This window comes from Callospermophilus lateralis, unplaced genomic scaffold (genome assembly GCF_048772815.1).
Source record: "Callospermophilus lateralis isolate mCalLat2 unplaced genomic scaffold, mCalLat2.hap1 Scaffold_2393, whole genome shotgun sequence".
Taxonomy (NCBI): Eukaryota; Metazoa; Chordata; class Mammalia; order Rodentia; family Sciuridae; genus Callospermophilus; species Callospermophilus lateralis.
The window spans coordinates 68927-81356 of NW_027513261.1; the positions used below are offsets into that span (position 1 = coordinate 68927).

A 12430-nucleotide genomic window follows, 5' to 3' on the forward strand; every position below is an offset into this window, starting at 1 on the left:
ATATGTAGTCACCAATAGTATTGACATTTGAGAGCATTAGGCAACCTGGAAATTGATGTTATTAGTAATATATACTCACTTTCAATTTAGGCTTTGGTACATTCATAAGTGTGACCTTTGCATTTGTGTCCAGAATATTACTGTGATAAAATGTACATGTAGATCAGGTGACATGAGTATTTCTTCCACCATTATGGGGAGCAATATTTTTAAAACCTATAAATTAGTATTGGGTATACAAATAGGTGTACCCTGTTTTGATGAATATAGAGATGATGCATGAATAGAGCATACTGTGAATAAATAATATAACTGGATCCAACTTTAGAAATTGGAATTGGAATAAATTGATATCTGAAAATATACAGGATATCTTATATTGATAATGGTATACATACATTCATTACAACCAGTTATACATCTAATCGTAATATTAGGTTTATGGTTTATCATGAAGAGTGTGTGAGGTTTGCTTCAAAAGTGATTATGGAAATCGAAAATAATGTGTTTGGAAAGAAGTCTCATGAAAGACCAGTCAAGAAACCTGGAGGAATACATGTGTTCTGGAGTAGGAAGTGATTGAAAGTGAAACAGATGTTTTAAATTTTGAAATTTTGGATGAAATATTTATCCAATGATGTGCATAAACTGAAGAAATAGTAGTGCACCAGTGTTGAATAAAAATGAACGTCAAAATACACATCACGTCCCATAGTAATCTACTAGCCTTGATGTTAAACTGGGTAAGTGACTGTAGAAATATTAGCATTTGAATGCACCTTTCACTGAAGGTAGTTCTCAGTTCTAGGAAACAAATATGTATTTCAGGTGAGTGAATATTTCTGAGAATAATCTTGTGAAAAGTTGACTATAAGTCCACATATATGAATATGAATGTATTTATGGAGTGTATAATAAGACATATATTTCATATTTTGAAAAATCTGGAATATATATATATATATATATATATATATATATATATATATATATACACACACACACACACACACACACACACACACACAAAACACACACAGACATTAAAAATTAGGAATATATATGCCAATCCAAATTCATGGTGAAATATAAATCTTCCAGAGGTCCAAAATTTTTAATTTTACTGAACATGGATTTATGAATAATGTTGTTCAACTACAAAGGTCACCCATAGGTTGAATTTTAATATCCAACAGCGTTTATGAGGAGTGATCTCTTCTTATAATTTGTATCTGCCAAGTCAGCCACCTCACAAGAATGTACATGTGATACCAGGTAGGATTCTACATGTGCATATAAAAATACATGTTCTCAATATGCAACAGAGAAAGGGAGACAGTAATTCACATATTTATTAACTTTAAAAACACATGGAGATCTATTTCAATTAAAAATTAACTAGATTTTTAACACCTACCCTACATAATGCAAATAGCAACTACAACTATACACCATGCCTCCACTGAACTGCTTGTATTTCTATTCTGTTTGGTTTATTTTTCTCCATCATATTAGGATTAGTAGTCAGAGTCTAGTAGTTTATGAGTTAGTTTCAGGGATTCAGTATTTTGAATGGAAATTTGGAAATTGAATCCAATGTGTATGCAAACATGTGCTACACAAATATGTTCCCACTCTCATCCACAACAATGCCTTGACATTACCTTCGCCCCAAGTAAGACACAATTAGAGGAGAAGAGTTAGAAAATCTGTGAATGCATATCTGGAATGGAATACGCTCAGGAGTTCACAATCTTGGAGGTGGTAGAGCAGTTTCCAAAAGTAAGGGACATGGTAACCACTCCACAAACATGGAGCTCTGCTGGCCTAAAGACTTCTTGAGAAACTGCCTCTGAGGTTGGGCACTTGAAATATATGTTGTTGTCAGGAGCTTTAGCTTCCTTTCTAGTGAGATCATCAAAGCTGGGTCTGCATCTATGTGACCTGGAAGACATGGATTCTTATTTTACAATGAACATGAGGCAGTAGTGCTGAATTCTCTCTTTGTAGGTAAACTGTGGCCAGTGGGGGCTAAGTGGTTCCCCTTGTGGACTGTGAAGCCATTTGGTCCTCCTCCACTTTTCGTGGTGGTTTTTGCTGCTGCACTGGAACTTTGGTATTTGCTTCACAAAATACAACAATTTCAACTGGGAAACAGTGCTGGAGAGAGTTCTGCCGCATGTGGTGGGTCAGGGTCTGCAGGAGAATGCACCATCCAGGCTTCTTTCCCACATAGCTTGCACCCTTGACCATATCAACCTGATTCTGAACATTTCCCTGAAACCTCTCAAAATAACAAGATGCCTTTACAAATAAGGGTCTACTGGCTGCACCATGTCAGTCACAAGGTATTTGGAAACAAATGGCCAAACCACATTCTCCCACCACAGATATTTTATCACACACCTGCCCAACACTGCTCTAGGCCCACTACTCATCAGGCTCCAACTTACTGACATCTCTGTTATACATTATTTTCATAAAACTCAGTCAATCAAGGCACTCTCTGGTATACTCATAATCAGCAACAGGACATCCAAAAATTCTCCAGTGCCCCCGGTCATGGTAATTTCAACAATTTCATGGTGTTTATCTTGCATTTTTCAAGGATGAAGTTGAAGGCATTCTGGGTTTCAAAAACCATTAAATGTTGAGGAAGCTCATTTGAGTGAAACTCTGGAGAAGTCTCATAAACAAGGCTTCCCAGAGAGTGGACAAAAGGCCTCATGAAGCCAGGCCAATTGAGGTCTAAAATGTGAGCTCCATGTGTGTTTTGATTCTCAATTATGGCTGCCAAGTCGTTAAGAATAAAATCATGGGATATCTTGGCTGAGATTCCAAGTGCTCTGTGGAAAGCCAACCTGGGCCTTGACCTTAGTTTATAAGGGCGACTCTCATGCGTGGCCTCCTAAAATCCCAACTCAACTCATGGCAATACTTCTCTGAGGTCAGTTCCAGAACTCAGTCTCTAAGGGGATTCACACCAGAGTTCAAGCCCAGGTGGACCCAGTCATTTCTTCCAGTCGCCACAAAAATGACCACAATTTAAACCAAAATACTCCCACATGGCCCTCATCTTCTTCCATATTGATACTCATCATAAACTCTAGCTGGAGGTTTCTATGAGGGGCGCTGGACAAGACAGTGTCCAAAATAAGTTCCCTTGCCTGTCATTTGCCAAAAGTCAGGGTGGCCTGGACATCCTTCCTGTGACCAGGAGTGATCAAATAGGCCTACCATTAATACTGTTCTGCTTCTCCAATTTGAGGCCTACTGACTTTGGGGTTTAGATTCTTTATGTGGATTGGGGTCATGAGAAAACCGAAGCACCAATGGGCTGGACTCTGCAGGGCTTTGAAGAACTAATTTGACCCAAAGGATTCCTATTCTCACTTGATGGAGTTTAGAAACCTTACAGAGGATGGCGAGAGACTTCATCCATAATGAATGCTCTTTTGGCCATTTTGGTTTTGGATGCCCACATGGCATCTTTAGAACCATCAGCTGCTGAGAATTTAAGCCACAGCCTCACACAGGGCCAACAGGCTGATTCAGACACATCCCTTTTGAAATCAATTACTCAAAGAGGGACAGGTGATGCCCATTCATTTCCATTAGAGAACTGTTTTATTCAGGCTTCACAAAGGGGTGGCCTTAGGCAAAGACCTTCCTGACACTCAGTGCTATAGAACAACAGGTAAGCAAAAAGCCCAAAGCAGGGTTTCTCCACTGCGACTTTTCTGGTCACACTGATGTCTGAGTTTTCTGAGATTCTCGCCATTCCTTTCAGCTATCCAGTACATGGCCATGTCACAGAGCTTGGAGGGGGTACATATCTTGGTCACAAAACCATGAGCCTATTCTGGAGAGTGGCCAGAATTCAGTAAGAAAACAGAAACTTAGGAAGGTAGCAGGTCTTGCCCATCAATAAGGCAAGCCTCCGTTCTTTCATAAATTGGGCAGGATGAGTGTTGGTAAGCTTTTTCCTAGCAGGACACATCCATTGATGCATTTTCTATTCTAATGTCTACAACCACGGACACAGTGGGATACACAGACTTAGAAACACTGGCCTTGTCAAATGACTTTCTAGAAACAGACCATTCCAAACAAAAGAAACCGCTTTTCCTACCTATTCTCAGAACATGAGACAAAACCACAAACCCATACTCATTCCCATAAAGGCACCTCCTTCCCTCAAGTAGGTCTGTGACTATCTGGAGTCTCCTCTGCCTGGTTGGCCATAGTTTGTTCCCACGAAATGGCCTGTTTGTTCTCAAATCTGGACTCCTTGGCCCACTCTGTGAAGTTATCAGGAGCCAGTGGTAAGCCACTACCTGCTTTCTCAGGAAAGACCTCTTTTCAGAATTTTCCTGGCATTTGGCCATACTCACATCTGTAGGTACCAAGAAAGACTGACTCTCTCCATGATAAATCCAAAACAAGTGAGACCTCTGTGACTGTTACTGGGCCTGCCTCTGGGTGCCTGGTTTCCGGGATAACAAGTTCAGAGAGTTCCATCACCAAAGAAGTGAAGTAGGTCACTTCCCTCATGAACTGAATGAGCTCACAGCCTTGGCAACCTCTTTGTCCTAACAATTTCTTTCTTGGGTCCCATGAGATGGAGGCTGCCCCTACTTCCTCTGACACTTTCACAAGTTTGAATGGTATATCAACCATAGGTACCAGGGGAAAGATCTTCACACAGGCCTGGTTTGGTCCATTTGCTCTACATTAAAAAGAGAGAGGCTGATTCAGACATTCCTTCATCCTGACCAGGTTGTTTGCCATGGAATATGACTTTTGCTCTCTCGGGTCCTTCATAGCAGTCTACATCTTCTTCAGGGATTATTTCTTCATGGATCTTTGAGATTCTCAGCAAGTGGAAGATCTCCTACATTCCTGTATTGTAAGACCAAGTCTGTCCCTGCACTGCTGTAAAGTTAGATTGAGGGAACAGTGAATGGTTAATAACATGTTAGATTTGGGTTAGGAATCATTCTGCAAGATGAATAATGGTATAGGGAACCTGTGATATATAGAATATTTAGGTGAAATGTAAGTATGGAAACAGAAATCTATGGAAGATTTGAAGCCAAGTAGGCCATTGGACCCTTGAGTGGGATACTTAGCTTTGAATTATATTCTGCACAGATGTCTCAGATAAATCGATATACAATGAAATAGGATCTTGTACCTTGGATGATGGAATACCAAGCAGAACATCCAGTCAAAAAAAGATAGTCTGTAGGATTAGCAAGATAGTCATTAGGTTTAGAAAGAAGAGTGAGTATAGAATTTGTACCAAAAGTTCTTTTTTTTCTAAATTAATTTTTATTGTAGGTTGTTCAAATCATTACATAGTTTTTGATATATCTTATGTCACACTTTGATTCAAGTGGGATATGAGCTCCCATTTTTACCCCATATACAGATTGCAGAATCACATCAGTTGCACAACCATTGATTTACATATTGCCATTCTGGTGTCTGTTGTATTCTGCTGCCTTTCCAATCCTCTACTATCCCCCCTCTCCCCTCCCCTTCCCTCTTCTCTCTCTACCCATCTCTACTGTAATTCATTTCTCCCCCTTATATTTTTCCTCCTTTCCCCTCACTTCCTCTTGTATGTAATTTTGTATAACCCTGAGGGTCTCCTTCCATTTACATGCAATTTCCCTTCTCGCTCCCTTTTCCTCCCACTCTCATCCCTGTTTAATGTTAATCTTCTTCTCATGCTCTTCATCCCTACTCTGTTCTTAGTTACTCTCCTTATATCAAAGAAGACATTTGGCATTTGTTTTTAAGGGATTGGCTAGCTCCACTTAGCATAATCTGCTCTAATGCCATCCATTTCCCTCCAAATTCTATGATTTTGTCATTTCTTAATGCAGAGTAAAACTCCATTGTGTATAAATGCCACATTTTTTTATCCATTCGTCTATTGAAGGGCATATAGGTTGGTTCCACAGTCTTGCTATTGTGAATTGTGCTGCAATGAACATGGATGTAGCAGTGTCCCTATAGTGTGCTCTTTTTAGGTCTTTAGGGAATAGACCGAGTAGGGAAATAGCTGGATCAAACGGTGGTTCCATTCCGAGCTTTCCAAGAAATCTCCATATTGCTTTCCGAATTGGACGCAACAATTTGCAGTCCCACCAGCAATGTACAAGAGTACCCTTTTCCCCAAATCCTCGCCAGCACTTGTTGTTGTTTGACTTCCTAATGGCTGCCAATCTTACTGGAGTGAGATGGTATCTTAGGGTGGTTTTGATTTGCATTTCTCTGACTGCTAGAGATGGTGAGCAGTTTTTCATATACTTGTTCATTGATTGTATGTCCTCCTCTGAGAAATTTCTGTTCAGGTCTTGGCCCATTTGTTCATTGGGTTATTTGTTATCTCATTGTCTAATTTTTTTAGTTCTTTGTATATTCTGGATATTAGGGCTCTGTCTGAAGTGTGAGGAGTAAAGATTTGTTCCCAGGACGTTGGCTCCCTATTTACCTCTCTTACTGTTTCTTAGGCTGAGAAAAAACTTTTTAGTTTGAGTAAGTCCCATTTGTTGATTCTAGTTATTAACTGTTGTGCTGTGGGTGTCCTATTGAGGAATTTGGAGCCCGACCCCACAGTATGTAGATCATAGCCAACTTTTTCTTCTATCAGACGCCATGTCTCTGATTTGATATCAAGTTCCGTGATCCACTTTGAGTTAACTTTTGTGCAAGGCGAGAGAAAGAGATTCAGTTTCATTTTGTTGCATATGGATTTCCAGTTTTCCCAACACCATTTGTTGAAGATGCTATCCTTCCTCCATTGCATGCTTTAGCCCCTTTATCGAATATAAGGTAGTTGTACATTTGTGGATTGGTTTCTGTGTCCTCTATTCTGTACCATTGGTCCACCCGCCTGTTTTGGTACCAGTACATGCTGTTTTTGTTACTATTGCTCTGTAGTATAGTTTGAAGTCTGGTATAGCTATACCGCCTGATTCACACTTCCTGCTTAGCATTGTTTTTGCTATTCTGGGTCTTTTATTTTTCCATATGAATTTCATGATTGCTTTCTCTATTTCTACAAGAAATGCCGTTGGGATTTTGATTGGCATTGCATTAAACCTATAGAGAACTTTTGGTAATATCGCCATTTTGATGATGTTAGTTCTGCCTTTCCATGAACAGGGTATATTTTTCCATCTTCTAAGATCTTCTTCTATTTCTCTCTTTAGGGTTCTGTAGTTTTCATTGTATAAGTCTTTCACCTCTTTTGTTAGGTTGATTTCCAAGTATTTTATTTTATTTTTTTTGAGGATATTGTGAATGGGGTGGTTGTCCTCATTTCCATTTCAGAGGATTTGTCGCTGATATACAGGAATGCCTTTGATTTATGCGTGTTGATTTTATATCCTGCCACTTTGCTGAATTCATTAATTAGCTCTAATAGTTTCTTTGTAGACCCTTTTGGGTCTGCTAGGTATAGAATCATGTCATCTGCAAATAATGAAAATTTGAGTTCTTCTTTTCCTGTTTTTATGCCTTTAATTTCTTTCGTCTGTCTAATTGCTCTGGCCAGTGATTCCAGAACTGTGTTGAACAGAAGTGGTGAGAGAGGGCATCCCTGTCTTGTTCCAGATTTTAGAGGGAATACCTTCAGTTTTTCTCTATTCAGAATGATGCTAGCCTGAGACTTAGCATAGATTGCTTTTACAATATTGAGGTATGTTCCTGTTATCCCTAGTTTTTCTAGAGTTTTGAACATAAAGGGATGCTGTAATTTGTTGAATGCTTTTTCTGCATCTATCGAGATGATCATATGGTTCTTATTTTTAAGCCTATTGATGTGGTGAATAACATTTGTTGATTTCCGTATATTGAACCAACCTTGCATCCCAGGGATAAATCCTACCTGATCATGGTGCACATTTTTTTTGATATGTTTTTGTTTCCGGTTTGCCAGAAGTTTATTGAGGATTTTTGTATCTAGGTTCATTAGAGATATTGGTCTGTAATTTTCTTTCTTTGAAGTGTCTTTGTCTGGTTTGGGAATCAGGGTGATGTTGGCCTCATAGAATGAATTTGGAAGTTCTCCCTGTTTTTCTATTTCCTGAAATAGCTTGAAAAGTATTGGTATTAGTTCCTCTTTAAAGGTTTTGTAAAACTCTGCTGTATACCCATCCGGTCCTGGGCTTTTCTTAGTTGGTAATCTTTTGATGGTTTCTCGTATTTGATGGTATCTTGTAATTGATATTAGTCTGTTTAGGTTGTCAATATCCTCCTGACTCAATCTGGGCAAATCATATGACTTAAGAAATTTATTGATGCCTTCACTATCTTCTATTTTATTGGAGTATAAGGATTCAAAATAATTTCTGATAATCTTCTGAATTTCTGAAGTGTCTGTTGTGATATTGCCTTTTTCATCCCGTATGCTAGTAATCTGAGTTCTCTCTCTTCTTCTCTTCGTTAGCGTGGCTAAGGGTCTGTCGATTTTATTTATTTTTTCAAAGAACCAACTTTTAGTTTTGTCAATTTTTTCAATTGTTTCTTTTGTTTCGATTTCATTAATTTCAGCTCTGATTTTAATTATTTCTTGTCTTCTACTTCTTCTGCTGTTGTTTTGCTCTTCTTTTTCTAGGATTTTGAGTTGAAGAATTAGATCATTTATTTGTTGGTTTTTTCTTTTTTTAAGGAATGAACTCCAAGCAATAAATTTTCCTCTTAGAACTGCTTTCAATGTGTCCCATATATTCCAATATGTTGTGTCTGTGTTTTCATTTATCTCTATGAATATTTTAATTTCCTCCTTGATGTCTTCTATAACCCATTGATCATTCAGTAACCTATTGTTCATTCTCCAAGTGATGCATGATTTTTCCTTCCTTCTTTTATCGTTGATTATCAATTTCATTCCATTATGATCAGATAAGATGCATGGTATTATCTCTACTCCTTTATATTGTCTAAGAGTTGCCCTGTGACATAATATATGATCTATTTTTCAGAAGGATCCATGTGCTGCTGAGAAAAAAGTGTAACTGCTTGATCTTGGGTGGTGTATTCTATATATGTCAATTAAGTCTAGGTTATTAATTATGTTATTGAGTTCTATAGTTTCCTTATTCAACTTTTGTTTGGAAGATCTGTCCAGTGGTGAGAAAGGTGTGTAGAAATATGCCTTTAACTTGTTTCTTTTTTAAATAAGACTTTTTTTTGGGGGGGGGAAATCCAGTTTGAAATATAGCAACACTTTTTTGGCAAGGCAATAACCAAAATCTAAAACAGCATAAGCTACATGTCCAAATGTAAAAGGCATTGAATAAACCACAATATTTTTTTTCTTTTTTGGGGGGGTGCACGACATACTGAACACAAGATAGAATGTCTCAACATTTTGAAATTATAATTTAAAGCTTAAGGCTAAAAGCTGAAAAACTGCTGAGTTCTTGTTAGATATTAAATGCACCTTTCCCTGTTTCCCGCAAATAAAATCAGAATTTATTATTTAATCACACCTCAAAGTTTGAGTTTTCTCTTGGTACAAAGCAACCACTACATACACATTAAAATACTTATTTGTTAATTTTATAATTTTTCCCTGGCTCATCCAACGTGCAATGCACATGACTCCAAAGACTAAAATTTGGGGCTAGTGTACATGAACTGAAAAATCACAACTCCAAACTTCTAATTAGTTCTTAAAATTATTTATAGGACACTCAGATTATTTTTATTTCTCAACAAGATGTTGCACTGTCATTTGATTATCAGTCTACCTCAGCACAAAAAAATTACAGATTCCAATATGAGAGACTAAAAAAATTCAAAAGTACTAGATTTAACAGCTCAGTGAGATCATTACAAACAAGTTTGTTTACATTCTGCTGAAAACCTCTGAATGGTCTCAGCACCTACCAAAATCTACCAGGCTCCAAGGACCATGTCATGTTAAATGATGGCACCACTTTTTAAAAGAAGCCAATTACTTTAGCTATGTCATTCAGAGCCCAAAATCTGAAGAATGACCAAAATCAAATCTTTATTTTTATAACTGTATAAATGTGATCCAAATGTGTCCACCACTAGTTTTTCCAAAAGAAACATGCTATAAATAAGCAAACTACATTTGCTCACTGATGTGTGTATGGACTTCCTAGATGTCTCATTGGGCTAATTACAGACCACTCACAGTAATATATTTTCAGTATTAAAGTGTAGCATGATGTTAAGCCATTTTAGCTTTTACACATACATGTTGCACTTCTGGCTGATAATGGAGAAAAATTTGCAGCATTACACTGTTAAGCAAGGTTGCATCCATTCTTTTAAATGGCGTCAATATCAATGTCATCATCTTTGTTGTCAGACTTCACAGTTTCAACTTTCGGTACACTGGCAGTCTTTGAGTACACCACCTCAATGTTCTCATCTTCATCTTCTTCACCACCAGAAGATTCTTCCTCTGCTTTCTTCAACCACTTTATAAATGGTTCTGCTTTGAAACGAATCTCTTTGGCAAGTTCTTTTGATACATATTTCTTAGAGGCCTTTTCTGACCAGCTGATGATGACCTCCTCTTCTAAAAGGTCTGTGTCATACATTTCCTTCAAGATATGTGGAATCTTAGAGAGGAGCTGAGCTTGATGCATTGCCACCACACACTCCAAACCATGAAGAAGGTATGGTTGAGCTTTTTTGTTATTGTGACAAAATCATAAGAAATGGCACCTGTATTTCTTAATCTGTTGTCTAATTTTCTCATTAAAAAGAACTTCAGTTAGAACAAAAGGGCCCATGGCTTTTACATCCAGCCTTTCTGCTTCTGCGACAATTTCTTTGTCTGATGAGTAAATGATACCCTCTTCTTTTTTTTCTTAACAAAATCAAACAGAATATTGACACGCTCTTCTACAGTTCTTTCCAAATCATCACTGAGTGTCAGAACTTTTGTGTGGTCACTAATTTCATCCATTCTACGCCTCTGAGCTTCTTCAGTTGAATCCTCTCCCCAATCATCATCCTCCTCTTCTTCCACAGCATGTGGAGGAGGACTGATTTCATTTGCTGGTGGTGGTGGTGGTGTCTCACTGCTTGATACAGAACCATTTTCCTTGTCTTTGCCCTTTCTATTTTTCTTTTCCTTTTCTTTCTTTCCTGGACCACTGTCACTATTCTCAGGTGGGTTTTTGAGAATAAATGTGCAGAGTTTTTGATGTGTGTCAAGCATGCCTCGGTAGCCACAGGCTTTACAAGAATTACCTATTGTTTGCTTCTTTGGATTGACATGCAGTTCTGTTTCAGGATTCTCACACTCAGGACAGAGAACAAATTTTTTAATGAATCCATCCAACATGTCTTGCAGCTTATTCGCCTCATGAGATCCATTGACAATGTAACGGTCATTCTTAACATCAAACTGGGTCTGTGCTCCCAGCTCACAACCAAAATATTTGGTGGGATACGTTGGAGGCCGATTAAGCACCTTTGCAACGTCAACCATGTTGACTATAACTGTCTTGATTCCATTTCCTTTTCTCTCAACCTTGGCAATCAGACGGGGCATCTTGTAGCGATAGAACTGGTCTGACACGCTGCGGTTGACGTTGACAAACATTTTGGCTTATTAGTGGCTTTATCAATAAGGTGAAGAGATCTTTGATTGCAACTTTTTGGTATCATCTGTCTGGAGAAGAAGGGATGACATAAACGACTGCAAGAGTTCTCGGTCTCTGACATGAAAAAATTTTCGCCGCTGAGGCTGTAAGCTCCTTGCTTGTACGCTATGTTTCTCCAATACAGGTACCAATGGCTGAGCAACAGCTCATTTTCGTCAAATAAAGACATAAACCCAATGCGGCTCCCCCGGGACTGGGAGGAAGAGGCGCTGGAAACCGGGTCCGGAGCGGCAGGGTGGGCGAGCGGAGGGTGGCCAGGCAGGTGCCGACGCCGAGCAGCGGGAAGGGCTGTCCCAGCGACGTCCGCGTCCACACCGGCAGCGCCGAGCCTGGCGACCTCTGGAATGTTCTCGCTCTGACTACCAAAAGTTCTTTACAAATAGGGTTTCGGGTAAAGAGTGAATGTAAATGTCAGCACATGTGAAGAGTCAGTCACAATGATGAATTGTGGAAAATATGTAGGAAAGCAGATATAAATAGAGACATTAGGAAATCAGCAAAAGTATAAAGTGTGTAATTTGTTTGATATTTTCAAACGGGTTGAGTTTGAATGTATAATCTTAGGAAGAAACAAATATGTTGTCACAAATTGCATTGATCTTTGAGAGCATTAGGTAACCAGGACATGGATGTTTTCATTAATCCATGCTCACTTTCCATTTAGGCTTTGGTAAAATCATAAGTGTGACCTTTGCATTTTGTATCCAGAATATTATTGTGAAAATGTATATGTAGATAAGGTGATATGAGTATTTCTTTCA

The 12430-nt window shown here is 38.5% G+C and overlaps 1 pseudogene; it reads right to left on the minus strand.

Moving 5' to 3' along the window:
• Positions 1-10319: 10319 nt before the first annotated feature.
• Positions 10320-11624, minus strand: LOC143640422 (eukaryotic translation initiation factor 5 pseudogene; annotated as a pseudogene).
• Positions 11625-12430: the final 806 nt, after the last annotated feature.